The following is a 14,607-nucleotide window of genomic DNA, read 5'->3' as shown; positions in this document are numbered from 1 at the left end:
CGATGGTTTGATCCAATGAATCCCTGCAGCTTTCCTGATAAAATGTGATCAAATTGAAAGGTAATTCCATGGTTTCTGGTACTAAAAGGCTCCCAAAGTAGATAAAGCAAAAAGAGAAACGGGGTAATAGGAATGGATGAATGGATGGATAGAGAGATGGATAGATGGATGGGTGGATTGACTGATGGACTGATTGATGGACAGATTGGCTGATTTTATGGCACAGCATTTTTCATACCTCTCTTATCTTTCAGTTCTGCATGTGACACTGTGCGTAGGATCTGACTGTCTGAGTCATTTTTAAGGTCTGAGCGCTTGAATCATGCTAACACTGACTAATGTTGAATCTTGTTATTTTCCAAGCAGAGCTAATTTCTCATTGCAGCCTTTGTCACAGCCTGAGAATCACGTTCATTTTCACCATCTTTTGTGTCTTCATTCTCTTGTCATTTTAGCACAGGGTTACTTTGAATATTTGAAAACAGCAGTAAAGAAGTCTTTTCCTGCCCAATAACATGAAATGACATGTTATTGACTTTGCCAGGTGCTGGGATTGCTGCCTTTCAAAATGTTTTTAAGTTGTGCTCATTCTTTGTTTTAGCACAATAACTCCTGGCAGGCTTTCAAGTCACCATCTGTGCCCCCAGCCACCTTCAACCATTACTCACATTAACTTGTGTTTTCAAAGTTAATGATCCTCTCCAGTGATGTTTAAAGACATGCGAAACACTCTGCCTCAAATATTGCATGTAAAAAATACTTTGCTGCTACAAATGAAACACTAAAAGCAACTAACAACACATGCTGTTGATCTTCATATTAAAAGGATGAAATATTTTAAGACTGCAGGCATCAAGTAATGCTTGAATATACGTTTTTGTTTTTTTTTTTCAAAAAAAGGCACAGTACTCTAGCTTGTCCAGCATCTCTGTCTTCGCCTGAAAGCAGAGTGAAGGATTACAGTTTCAACAGAAGGGTGGCAATCAATCAAACAAGGATGAGTAAGGGTGTGGAGGAGGGGGATCTCTCTCATCAGTCATATTTCATACCCCAGTGAATAAGTTCAGCAAGAACCTTCATGTTACATTTACCTCTTCATTGTACTTTTTCTGCTTTATTGCTTCCAAAAAATAGCTTTATTGCTATTTTATCCTTCAAATTCTGCAAAAACAGGCAAAATCAGCAACACAATAAACTGTCAAATCCAACATAATCACAGTTGCTTGTATAGTCGAAGGGGATTTGCAGGGACGTTTCACTTCTACATTCTCGGTCATGGTGATCTGCAGGTTTGTATCCAGACACATTAATTGAGCTGTTTTTCTGCTGTTGGTTTAAATGGAGCAGAGCTTTTCTTTCCTCCAACATGTATCAATGCAACAATTAAATAACAGTGTTCTAATTAAGGATTAAGAGCTCTGTACTGAATGCTGAGTGATCATTAGAGCCAAAATTGTGAACCTTTGTTGTGCTGTTATCAGCCAGGGTGATTTCTTATTTTTATTTCTACTAGCTACTAATGACTAATGAAATTGTTTCATTTTTAATTTCCTGAAGGTGTTGAAGAGATGTTTTGACAAGGTCAGGCATGGCACAGAGTAGCAGGTGTAGACACAGTGAGGCCAGACAGGGGGAGGGAAGAGGTCACTTCGCTGTACAGAGGACAGTGGTCGGAGGGTTATCCAGTAGGATTATTTATTCATTATTTTTTTCAAAGTTGGAAAGAGTTACCGTATAATTCAAGTATAAATTCTAGTGTTTTCATGCATATTCCATTAAAAGCCAAACTAGAATTCTCCCTGTCACATTTGCTCTTTGGTAGATTTGTAAATGTGGATAAAGCTTTTCAAAAAGAAAGCACTGACAATTATAAATCGAGTAATAACAAGCCATCTTATCAGACTGTCGGCGAACACTGTGCGGTCTGAGTGAAGTGCAGAACATTGACGTGATCACAATCAAAGTATTCCATCAGTAGCTCATCAAAAGCCCTGCTCACCTGGCACCTCAACTATTATCACCAGGGGACCTTATGGTCAGGATCAGGTTGATTTAGAACTTTCACCCTAACATTGGCGTTTTACACAAGTTCAACTGATTTCATCTGAAGGTTGATCTATGGTTGCCAGCCAGCTAACACATTAATATAACAATTGTTGAGTCTGTTCAGCACAGCAAAAGATTCGTATCTATCTCATTATGCTTTGAGATTTCTTTTTTTTAATGGATTTCATCTTGGGGTTTTTTTTTTTATTATTAGTGAGACCTGTGTGGTGACACGTAATTTGCACTCTTTCCATTCCTTCTCCTTTGCCACTGCAGCCTACATAGTTCTCCTGAAGAGGGGTTTCAAGAGACTTTTGAAGGCTTGAGCAATTATAAAAATGATTAGAAGTCCCCAAGTAACACCAGCTCCATGTGAATAGGGGTTACATCTACTGGCCTGCTTTAAGTGGTCTTTTTTCACCACGTTGGTCTTGATCTTTGCAGCTGAGTGTAAAGCTGGGTGATAATTCTAACTTGGTCGTTTTTGTCTTTCTATGTCTGTGAGCAGACATGAATCTAGGTGTATTTAAAATATGTGTATATGCACATGTGCATTGATGAGTGTGTGAAGGTGTCCTTCCCTCAGGCCTGTGGGTGGATGTGACTGTGGAGGCTTTTAATGTTCACACCTTGTCAAAAATCTTTCAGTTACAGCACAGAAACACGTACCCAGACACACAAGCACACACACAAGCACACACACACACACACACACACACACACACACACACACACACACACACACACACACACACACACACGTGTAGAGGACACATGTCACGGACTTCTAAACAAACCTGGCAGATATAAAGAGAAGAGTGAGATGGTGAGAAAGAGCGGGCGTAAAAGAGGTAATGTGGTGAGGGGCAGAGATGGGCAGCTTGTAACGCGTTACTGTAATCCGATTACTTTTTTCAAGTAACGAGTAAAGTAAGGGATTACAATTGCAAAAACGGTAATTAGATTACCGTTACTTTCCCGTAGGAACGCTGCGTTACTGCGTTACTAAAACCGTGATTTTTTTGCGAGAAAGTCTCATGACAGTGACGTAAGCAAGTGCGACGTTCGTGACAACAGCTCTCTGCAGATCAACAGTGGATAATATATCGAGTGCGGGAGAGAGTATCAGCGTTTAAAGCGTGGAAGTACTGACCTTACTTTAAGTTTGATTCCATAAAAAGTGACAAAAACATTAGCGTCCGTTGTGCGTGGAAAGAAAACTTCTTTTTACAGCGAAAAAAACCCCTAAACTTCCAAGCAAGCACCGAGTGCACTACGACGTAATGGGAAATTCACAGAGAAACTCGCGGATTCTTCCACTGACCGCCGCAGCACACCTGCACCAGGGTAAACCTCCGCCTACCCTAGTCCTGCTTTACAGGTGAAAATAGAGCAAAAGGACCGCTGAGTCTTTGATTTTATTTATTTTCTGCTGTGTTTTACTTGCATCTATTTGAAAGAGTGAGTGTAAACACACACAAAAAAATTATGTGCTGGAATGTGCAGAAAATAGGTTTAAATATTAAACAAATTTCTTCCAGTCAGAGAATGTTGCATATAATTAAATTTTTGCTTGATGCATAAAGTTAAAAGATTAAAACTAATAAAACAAGTTTTAAAAAGGGACTTTTCCATTTGATTACATTTTGTATGATGGATTATGTAGAAAAAGTAGAATTGGGCTGAAAGATCTATCGCTTTATCACCTATTCAGGTTGTAAATCGTGTTTTTAAAAAGTAACTAAGTAACTAATTACTTTTGAAAATAAGTAATCAGTAAAGTAACGGGATTACTTTTTGGGGGAAGTAATCAGTAATTAGTTACTGATTACTTTTTTCAAGTAACTTGACCAACACTGGTGAGGGATGAGGGGTGGGGGTCTCCTAATTCTCACTTCCTCTCTCTAATCCACCCCTTTCTGTGCTCTTCTTCCTCCCCCCGCTCTCACTGTCTCAGAAGCATAGAGAATCAGTTTTAATGGTTTGTCAAATAGTGCCTTTCTCCCCCACAGTGGATCGGTGATGTGGTGTTTGTGTTAGCTGCGTGCGCCTCTATCTGTATGTATGTGTGTGTATTTTAAAGGGAAGCTTGGCCTACTTTAGCCCAGTGGTTTTCTCTGTTGATATTGCCCATAGCGCCGGATTATACGCTTTTCAATGTGGTCAAACACACACATTCACACTCATAAAACAATACACATGTGCATGCCGTACGCACACACAAAACAATGCAAATACACAGACACCGGAAATGACAAATATATGCATACAGGTTCGAGTTTGTTTAGACAGGCCACGTAACCAGATACACATGCAAACACATATGTCCAGGTAGCGAGTCACGGATCACAATAAGTGTTTTTGTAGTTCCAGAATTGATAATAAACTATCAGGAAAGTGTCTATGTTGATTTAAATGTAATGTAGCTGCAGTTATTTAATGTTTTTCTAGACTTACTGACTCAAAATGTCCCAAGTCACATTTAAACACCAGCTAAGCCAAGCATAAGCACTTTATCTGATTCACAACCATAGTCAGTTTAGAGTCACCAACCCAAAATGCATGCTTTTGGAGTGTGGATGTAGGAATCCTACACAAGCACAGGAAGAAAATCTAAACTTCAAAGCATTCATCAAGATAGTCTGTGCCCAGTTAACTGAGATGGTCCCTGGGTCATTCTACCCTGCTTCCCCTGGTGTTACCCATGTACTGTCAAGCCTTCATTTGTGATGTTCCCGTTTAGTTATCTCCTGTATTAATTTGGTAGCTTATGTCCTGTGTGTTTAGTGTTCAGTTGTACTTTTCCCAACCTTACTTCCCCAATGAGTTTCAGCTGGGTTCCCCCCTGTTTCCAGTCTCCCTAACTACTTTGTCTCACTGGCTTTTGTAGTGTGACTCTGTTTTCATGGTCGTTGTTTCCTTGTAGCCTTCAATAAGAGGTAGTTTAGAGTTGATACGACACTAATTGCGCGTAGGTGTTTTAAAATAATGTTCTTAAATGTAAAAATTGAGAAGACTTGGAATATCTCACTATCTATACTATATACAGTAATATCATAAAAAGAATCTGGGGGAATCTCTGTGCGTAAAGGAAAAGGCTTAAAATCAGTAATGGATGCACATAATCTTCGGGCACTCAAGCAGAAATGCACTAAAAACTGGCATGATTCTGGAAATCACTGCATGAGGTCAAGAACACTTTCAGAAATCATTGTCTGTCAACCATCCACCAAGCTTAAAGCTCTGTCATGCAAAGAAACCGTGAACATGATCCCAAAATCCTGCCATCTTTTCTGGGCTGAAGCTCATGTAAAAAGTGTTGAGACAAAGACTAAAAAGGGATACTTGTGTGCATATGGCTTGTTATCGGCGATCAGAAGCTTGCATCCCTCAGTGCATTATTGCTAATAACACTGACAGCTCGTAAATCTGGAAAGTCAGCGTCAGTGCCAAAAAAGTATATATACAGATGACATCTCCTTACAGATTTCAGCAAGACAATGCTAATTCGCATACTGCATCTATTACAACAGCATGGCTTTGTAGTAGAAGAAGTAGAAGAGATCCAGACCTTTTACCAATTGAAAGCATTTGACACATAATGAAATTAAACTAAACAAAAAGACCCAGGACTAGTGAGCAGCTAGCGTCCCATGTCAAACAGTGCCTCATGTCCCAGACATCAAATTAGCCAATATTTTCATTAATATGACAAATTTTCTCAGTTTAACGTTTGACAGTCATTGTTATATTCTATTGTTAATAAAATATGACTTTATGAGATTAGCAAATCGTTGCATTCTGTTTTTAATACATTTTTTTAAACGCAGCCCAGCTCTTGTGGAATCGGGGTTGTACATATTCAACTTATTTTCATCTTTAACTTTCTTTTGTGTCACGTGGCCGGGTGGCCGGTACTGAACAGGACTCAGGTGCAGAAACCCAGAGCGGAGACAGCAGATGATGCAACAATTTATTAGGTTTAAGTGCAAGAGAAAAACGTGGCAAAGACAAAAAAACAACGAGACGTGGAGTCTTGGTGCGGCGTGGCCTGGGGAACGTGGCTATGGCGAGGGAATGAGGCCTGAGATGCAGAACGGAGCTGAGTGAGGAACAGTCACACTGAAGGAAGAGGATATAGGAGTTGGGTAGGTAGTGAAGGCAGCTCTGCAGTGGCCAGTTGTAAGAGCAGCAATTCTTACTTGCAGTTAGGGACCTGGAGTGTTGAGAGGGGGGTGATGAAGATCCAGGAGAGGCTGAGTGGCGTGGAAAAGCTGGCCTGAGATCCGGGGCTTCAGATGGAGTGTGATGGCAGGAGGGCAGGCAGGTGAGGCACAGAGAGATTTCCATAATGATTACTAGGTATCCTGAGTCCAGAGGTGGAGTGTGAGCCAAGGTGGATACAGCAACTGTAGCACAAGAGAGTCGTGTTAACAGGATGAATCACAGCAAGAACTTAACGTATACGGCCTGTTACCAACATGTGTTGATGACAAACTGGCAGTGAATGAACATCAACGTGTGGTTTAAATCCCTCTGGCTTGATTGCCTGCAATAGGCTCCAGGTGTGCGGGAGCTGGAGTTGGCCCTGCCCAGGGGCGGATCCCAGGTCAGTTCAGGAGCCTTATGGAAATTCCAGCCACCCACCGCAGACCATGACATTTTGTCTTCAACTCTATCATGCATGTTTATGCATGTGACATCGTTTGTGTGATTTAACACATTTTTGTGCCAGTGCCCATGTTAGCACACTCAGTGAGCCTGCTAGTTTTGTATATTAATAATCGCTGTTTTGAGCCAAAGTTATTATTGGTTTGCAGTGTCTTAAATTCCTTTTTTGTTTGAGGCAACCCCATCTGGTGGCTGGAACAGAAACAAGGGCTACCTGGAGGGTGCAGCTGGAGCAATCCAAGCTGCTACAGATAGTGCTCCTGCTTTGTTTTATTCAGCTCCATAATTGGCATTTGCATGTGTTTCGGCTTAGTTTTGAACTTTGTATTTATTTGTATTTATTGTTTTCTTTTAAATTTGTACATTTTTGACATCAGCAAGTTTTTACTTGTAGAGGTTGGAGGTGCTCTGAGCTCGTCGTTCTCCCTGTCAGGATGATCCCACACCGTCTATTTGGCCCTCAAACTAGTTATGAGCAATCTCTTCGTGAGACTGTGAAATTTATGTGGAGTCATGGTTGAAGCACCTTATGCTGTGAGTGTGGATGTGTCTGATGCTTCTAGCAATATAACTCAAGTACAGCAGCTGTATGTGTTTTTATATGTGGCACTATGCCTAATCGTAATGATTGTACACCTGTAAGTATTTTGATTGATGGGTTCTTATAGCTGGACTGTGCTGTATTACAGAAAATGAAAAAAGATAGATTGGGTATACGAAGGTAGGGAAACAAAGGAGAGAAGTAACAGTCTGGAACAGAGAGACAAGAGGGGGAGAATCATGAGAGTTAAAAGAGAAATGTGAAAGGTTAAAGTCCAGTTTGAATGCATGTTTATGTATCCACCCTGTAGCTCTCTCCACATAAACCTATTTTTAGTTTTCAGTTCAGTTAACTCTGACTGCTGACAGTGACAAGGACTTTTTACTTGTACAGTAGCTCCACAGTATGTCGTTCACTCTGCCTTACTGACAGTTGGCAAGTCTCAGCAGATGTTCAGACCAAAATGTAATCCTCCTCAAAAAATGTGAAAGTACAGTGTGTTCTAATACTCCAACCAGAAAGATGATGAAAATGAATCAGGAAAGCTTGTTTGAGATAGGTCCGTGGTTTGAAATACTTGTCGGATAACAATTAGTGGGTATACTGTATACAATGAAATATATTAACTTAGATTTGGGGAAGGAATCCTCTCCCAAAGCCAATGCCAGTGGCCTGTTTTGCATTTTAAAAGAACGTAGGCTGGATCTGGTCTAAAGTTTAATGGGTTCTTCCTTTTATCAATTCTCATTTCTCCACCAGGTTTCATGGAATTCAGCTTTTTAGTTTTTATAGCTAGACAGACAGAATCAAAGAGCGCTGAAAAATGCCTCTGCTTTGACTCTACCTTGGTAGAGAAACAATGGAAACAATGTGAATAACTGAATTACCAGTCATTAAAAGTAATCCGGTTGATTGATTTGCCAGCACAGTACAAACAAGTTCAGGTCATGATTGTACCGGCAGAGGCGATGGGTGGTTTAACAGCCCACTTTGTTAATTCCCCCATGACGAGTGTTAACGAGGAACAATATCTGCCTGGAAGTTAGGGTAAACGCACAGTACTGAATGATACCTACATTCATATTTTCTCTGTCTGCATCCTATACATAAGGCTCATCAACAACTGTCACTGAAACAGTCTCAGCAACAACAAAAACAAAGTGGTGATGTACTAAAGAACACACAAGAGTAATAAAAAATTCCATCTTTATTTAATCGGAAATTCAATCATTGTTCTTTTTTCTGTTTACTTAAATTTAGTCTTTCGTGACATGGATAAGCAGATTTGCCAAGAGACCCTATGTTTGGCACAAATCCATAACTTAAATTAACAACCTTCAACTCTTTATTTGTTTATTTGTTTGTTAAAGTGGCTCACATTACAGATGAAAAAGAGCCAAAGTTAGGCTTTGAGCCTGTTTTATTTTAACTTTTCGCCACTGCCACATTTCTTTTTACACTTTTTTCTCCTTTTTGTCCTTTTTTAGCAGCTCTTAAGCCTAGATTATTTTCCGTTACAGACACAGGCAGCTGGACACCCGACCTCTGTACTGTAGTAGTCATTCCTGTCACACTTCTTGAAATGAACTCAAGGCCCACATGTGTAACTGCCGCATTGTAATGTAAATTCTGCATCATCACAAAAAACGTGCAGGCGCATTGTCTTCACTATCTGATGATGAAATTTACATCATTTGGACTCACAAATGCAGAAAGTAAAATCCAGGCTTCAGATGTCGGCTCCTGAATTAAAAAGAAAAGAAACACTGTTTAATAAGTAATATATATGTATACTTTAAAAATGTTTGATCAAACAGGGTTATGGACCTATTTTCTTCAGCATTTCTTTTTTAATCGGGACTATTTTGGTATAAACATAGTTTTTGTGCCTTTGATTTTAGCTGTATTTTGTTATGAAGGAACATCATATGGGGTATTTAGGAAAGAACATAATCCCAGTACCTCCTTTCTAAATAAGGATTTCTTGTAATGATTCTCATTTTCTCTGACAGCAAGTTTTCATTTTGTAAGTCACCATTTGTTGAGTTTTAAGCCAAAACAATAAGTCCTTCGTTGTTACGCAAAAAAAGACAATGCTGAGTGACAGATGCATTTTACGCAATGTTTATGACACAGCAACAATATATGAGGTTGAGGAGGTGCGAAGGGTGCAATGCACATTATGCCTCGATAGACTTGGAACCAAGGTTGTGTGTGTTTGTGTGAGTGAGACGGAGACAGAGAAATAGAAAGTACTTTAGTCTGAAGGACCTAGAGCCTTGGCTAACAGCCAGAAGTCTGGATACCCATAAACCCTTGCTGATGCTGCTGATGCTAGGCAGAATAGGCTTTTCAAAAAAGCAGTCAAACCTCTGTGACCAGATTTAAACTTTATGTCCCTCCAGATGAAATCTAACAGTGAAATCCAGCATCTAGAGTTTGCTTGGTAAACCTCCACAACCCCAACATTATGTTCAAGTAAAACATTTTTTTTTATTGCAATTACTGGATGAAAAGTCTCTGCCAACAACACGACTTGCTTTAAAAGAATTTTTCACTTGAGTCAGAGTTAGTCGTTTTACGGTCCATTGACTAGATGTATTACCTTATCTTACCATCGAGAAGCAAATCAGTGCTTTTATCAAGTGGAACCACCTTTTAGAACCTCACTGTTTCAAGCTGATATTCACGTTCAATAAAACATCATGTTCCAAGAGCCCACTTGAAGCAAACAGTGACCCATGTTAAGACCAGATTCACAGTTAGAAAAACACTGGTCTACAACCCAGTGAGATGTGGCTGGGTGCCAGCTGCCTACTCACTGCTCCTGTTCCTTACCACAGCTTAGACAAATTGGTCCCTGTGGGATTTCGTGAAGCTTTGTACCTATTGTGACCTAAAGTCATGGTGACTTCCCCCCCCCCCCCCCCCCGAAAAAAAAATTAAAGTAATTTGCATTTTTAATATAATTACAATATAATTGTAATAATTGGTGTGGATTGCAAGTCAAGGAAAATAAGGAAAAAACATATGGAGACAACATTTGTGGAATTCAAGGGGGAATTTAATTTGTACTTTAATTATGTGACACTGAGAAAGATATCTATCTATCTATCTATCTAGATAAATGATTTGCTCTGACAATTAAATCAATTTTCGAGGTAAATAGAGACATTTTGCTGATGTGCTTGTTGATGTTGTGCTTGATAAAAACCTTCCACTGCACAGTCATTAGTCACTGTGGTGTCAGGTGCATGTAATTTAACAATTTTGCTGTTGATTTGAAGTGGAAATTCTATAGTTGAACCATTGGTGGGATGGAAATGCATTGGTTGTTTTTGTTACATACCGGTGTACACATGGGCTAGCACAAAAGCACACAGACTAGACCGTCTGTGGTTGACAGACAGCTTGACAGACACTTTGGGATTTTCTAGGCTTCAGGCTCAAGTTTAAGGGAATTGCTCTGCAAGGTGTTGCTTGAGGACGCCAGAAAATCAGTAGGGTTCATACTCTCTTATTGCTTGCATAAAGCACCACCGATTGCCAAAGGGCCCTTTAGCAAGGCATACAACTCCTCAGAACACTGCAGCAGTGCTACAGTATACATCTGAACTGTGGCACAGCAGTATCTCAGCAGGTAACTTACACCGAAGATCTTTAATTTACCTTTAGAATAACATCTCTTTGTCTATTTCTTAATTTGATTAAGAAAATGTTTTCAGACCTGTGAAAACAAATATTTCTTGAAAACCAACTTTCTCTTCTCTTCTCCTCAAAAACAAGCAACAGAACAGCATTAAACATCTCAGGTATACTTTTAAGGGCCAGTGTTTAAAAGTAATGTTTTTTAAAAGATTGCTTAAGGCCAAAATAGCTACCCTTGAGTAGACTGTCAAACTATTCCATTGCCACGGGTCTAAATTAATCTAGCAAATTACATGTCCCTAAGTACAACTATATATCTTCATTAACAGTGTAACACATTATCTGTGGTTACATTCGATGACATTTATCATATTGTCCCAACAATGTCTTTGCTTGTAGTTTTGATCATGATTTCATGAGTTATAAGAATTCAGAATGATTACAGTAGTTTATTAAGTGTTACACACAGAGTAAAAAGGTCCATCTTGCCTTAGGCCAATCTCTATCATGCCTTCTCTCTCCCACTCACTTCAGATAAGAGGATTCCTGTTTTATTTATTTATTTTTCTTTACCAAAATTTCCCCAAAGTTCAAAATCCTGTTGCCAAGAATGTGTTCATCCATTGTTTCTAGATGCTACAGTGCTTTTTCATAGCATACTGTCTACAGTTTGTACAGGAAACTCTGCCAAGGCAGTAATTTACAACAGATCTTCTACCAACACCGTTTGCTTGCTCACCATGTTCCCTGCCATTTATCTCTGGCTGTTTTTATTAAAGAAAAATCTTCCACCCCTGGAAAAAAAATAAAGTGTCATTTTTTTAAACGTGTTCCCTTCTTTTTAAAGTTTTCTTCCGTTATCTGCTTACTGGTTATCCACTACGCTCTTAATCTGTCTTTATCAAACAAATCACTTCCTGTCTGTTCATTTACTGTGTGCTACGTTGTGTCACGGATAGACTGGTGCTCCATTTGACAATCTTGAAAAATGTTTCAAGGCCCAGAATTAGAGATTTAAACAAGTAAACACAAGGCATACATCTGTTGTACAAGTGTGTGGTGTATCCAGTGTTGGCAAGTGAAAGCCATATACTCTACAGTGACTGTGTAGTTTGCGTATATTTTCATAAATGCCAGAGCCTAAAGACAGATGAAAAGGGGGGAAAAAAGATAAGTTGAAAAGTTGGCCATCTTCGTCCATCAAAAGCAAGAACCTTATATGATATGAGTTGGACCTATCTACCCTTCAAGATCATTGCTATTCTGTCTGACCTCTTACTCCTGCATGTGTTCCACTTGAACACCTTTAGGACAGTCAGCGTAAATTGCAGTGCGTGCCGTTGTACACAGGCATAGAGAACACTGACAATGTGATTATGATGCATTGTTCTTATTTACAATACAAATCTCAGCATTTTGGAAACAGGCCTGTACAAGGTAGACTCAAATTGACTTAAAATCGGACACGGGACCTTTTGGTTTGTCATGTTGGAAACTCCTGAGTTTGGAGCCCTGCACTTTAAAATGATGATTATTGTTATCCACCTTCTCGGTCAGTGGTTTTAATGTTTTGGTCGATTGGTCTAAATCTGACTCCTCTATTTTTAATCATGGCTTGTACTTAAGCCATCGCTACTCTGCTTATTCATTCGCCGCATGCCCGCAGTAACTTTACTCATGTGACTCATGTAGCATTTGAAAACCTTTATTCCCTGCTTGGTACTTCCTTGTGGGGAGTGATGAGGTCAGAGCATTGATGACAAACGTCAATGCTGTATATTTTTTTCATTCACATATAATCTATTCCACTTCAGTTGGCTGCCTGAAATACAGAGAGCTTCAGAAAGCTGTTTGAACAAACTCTAAAAGCTTAAAAGTTATTGAAATTTTCTGCTTGGTGGACCACTTGTAAGCCAAATTTACCAGAAGAGTGCAAGGACATGTGGTGAAACATTCACTCAGAGTCCCGATTTGAAAGTTTTCTTATTGGGTTAGTACTCTCATATATGCTAAGTTCACACACACAAAGAGAGGGACTGGGAAGGTAACCTGATGTTTTAAAAGATAAGTGGGGGGACATGTAAACACCAAAGTATTCAGTGGGTGCGCTATGTTTTGCTACTTGGTGCCCGATTTGGGTAGATAATAACAATTGGGCATACGATTAAATGTTCTTTGGAGACGCCCTAAAAGGTTGGTTCTGTTCATCTGGACGTAGCATTCCCACTGAAAACGCTACATCCAGACGAACTGAATCAACCTTTTGGGATTTTCTTACCTGGATGACTGAGCATGCAACAAGACACTTGTTTGGAGACGGTTAGCTACAACAACAAATTAGTAAAGTGGCAATGGGACCAGGATGTCAAATAAATAGAGCATAGGTGTCAAACTCTGGCCCGCGAAGCCATACCAAATTACTATTAGAGCTGGCCTACTGGTATTATACAGCTAATATATATATTGTTTAGTATTAAGCTTTTCTTGTTCCATATTCAGTTTTCCAGAAAAACTTATTTGAGTCCATAAGAAAAGATTCATTCTTATATCTGGAGGAAGATTTTTTTTTTCAATAAATATTAATGTTAGCCTGCGACTTTGTTCCAGTTTTGAATTTTGGCCCACTGCGTATTTGAGTTTGACACCCCTGAAATAGAGGATAGGAGGCTGTCACCACATATTCCTTCTTTGGCTTGTAGTAGACTGCAGGTGATTAGCAATGCTGTTCTGTCCTTCAACAAAACAAGAACTGCAATTCAATCAGACAGCATGATTTTTCATTTGTTCAGATTTCACAATTTTTTATGTTTCTAGAAAAGCTTTGCCAAGATTTTACGTGTCTCTAGATTTATTTTTGTTCAAATACAGAATATTGTCTTTTCCATGTTTTCCCTAAGTACAATGTGGAGGAGCTATCATAATGAAGTAATTTTGTGAATGCGCTGAGACTAATTTCCAATATGATGGCATGCTTTATTACCACACTACATCCAGTTTAAACACTTATCTTGGTGATTAGAAGAATATGTCATGATCAGAGATGCTAGCTATTTGATAGACTGGTCGGGCAGATACAGATGGACAGTTAGACAGATGGACGAAGAAGCAGAAAGGCACACAGGCAAAATGACTGGCTGATTGGTTGGTTGACTGTAAAGACCAGCTGGCTGGAATCACTGAGTGGCTATCTGATTACATAAGCTGGTTGACTGGGTGAACAGTTGACTGACTGCATAAACAGTCAAATATTCCAAAAGCAGCTCACTTATTTTCATATAAATGTCAAACAGGCATAGCACCAGTGTGTTTGCCTGATTGAGAAAGTGAGAGAGAGAGCGCGAGAGAGATGGATGGGGACATGGAATCATGTTGGTCCATCAGTGCAGTGACAGCTAGACGATTACTGCTCGTTAATTGACCTACCGACTGACCAACAGTCTTATGTGTGCGTGTGTGTGCGCACATGTGAGTTTGCATCTGTCTCCTGGTCAATCCTCAATTTAAGAACAGAAATCACAGCTCTGTTTTACTCTTAGTGAAAGTTTGGACAGGGAAAAGGAATATTAATGATTGTGTCTGAGCATATTCACTATAATACAGTTTGCCTGAAGTTCATATTTTGGACTGCTTGTGATGATTTACAACATCTCATTTGTATACACCAAATACTAAAAAAGGCATATAACGCTGCTTTAATCACT

At 39.4% G+C, this 14,607-nt stretch overlaps 1 protein-coding gene and 1 long non-coding RNA gene across 4 annotated transcripts in view; one reads left to right on the top strand and one right to left on the bottom strand.

Moving 5' to 3' along the window:
* Nucleotides 1-14,607, top strand: part of LOC113023905 (CUB and sushi domain-containing protein 1) — a 435,654-nt gene that overhangs the window by 126,435 nt on the left and 294,612 nt on the right. The gene's annotated exons all lie outside the window — the stretch shown is intronic.
* Nucleotides 6,006-7,001, bottom strand: LOC113023921 (uncharacterized). Its single transcript, XR_003272612.1, has 2 exons — nt 6,249-7,001; nt 6,006-6,168 (listed from the first exon to the last, which is right to left on the bottom strand). It is a non-coding gene; the product is annotated as an uncharacterized LOC113023921 (long non-coding RNA).

Source organism: Astatotilapia calliptera, chromosome 1 (assembly GCF_900246225.1).
Source record: "Astatotilapia calliptera chromosome 1, fAstCal1.2, whole genome shotgun sequence".
Classification (NCBI taxonomy): Eukaryota; Metazoa; Chordata; class Actinopteri; order Cichliformes; family Cichlidae; genus Astatotilapia; species Astatotilapia calliptera.
Note: the sequence above shows the minus strand (reverse complement) of the source record. Positions and strands in the feature narration are given on the sequence as shown.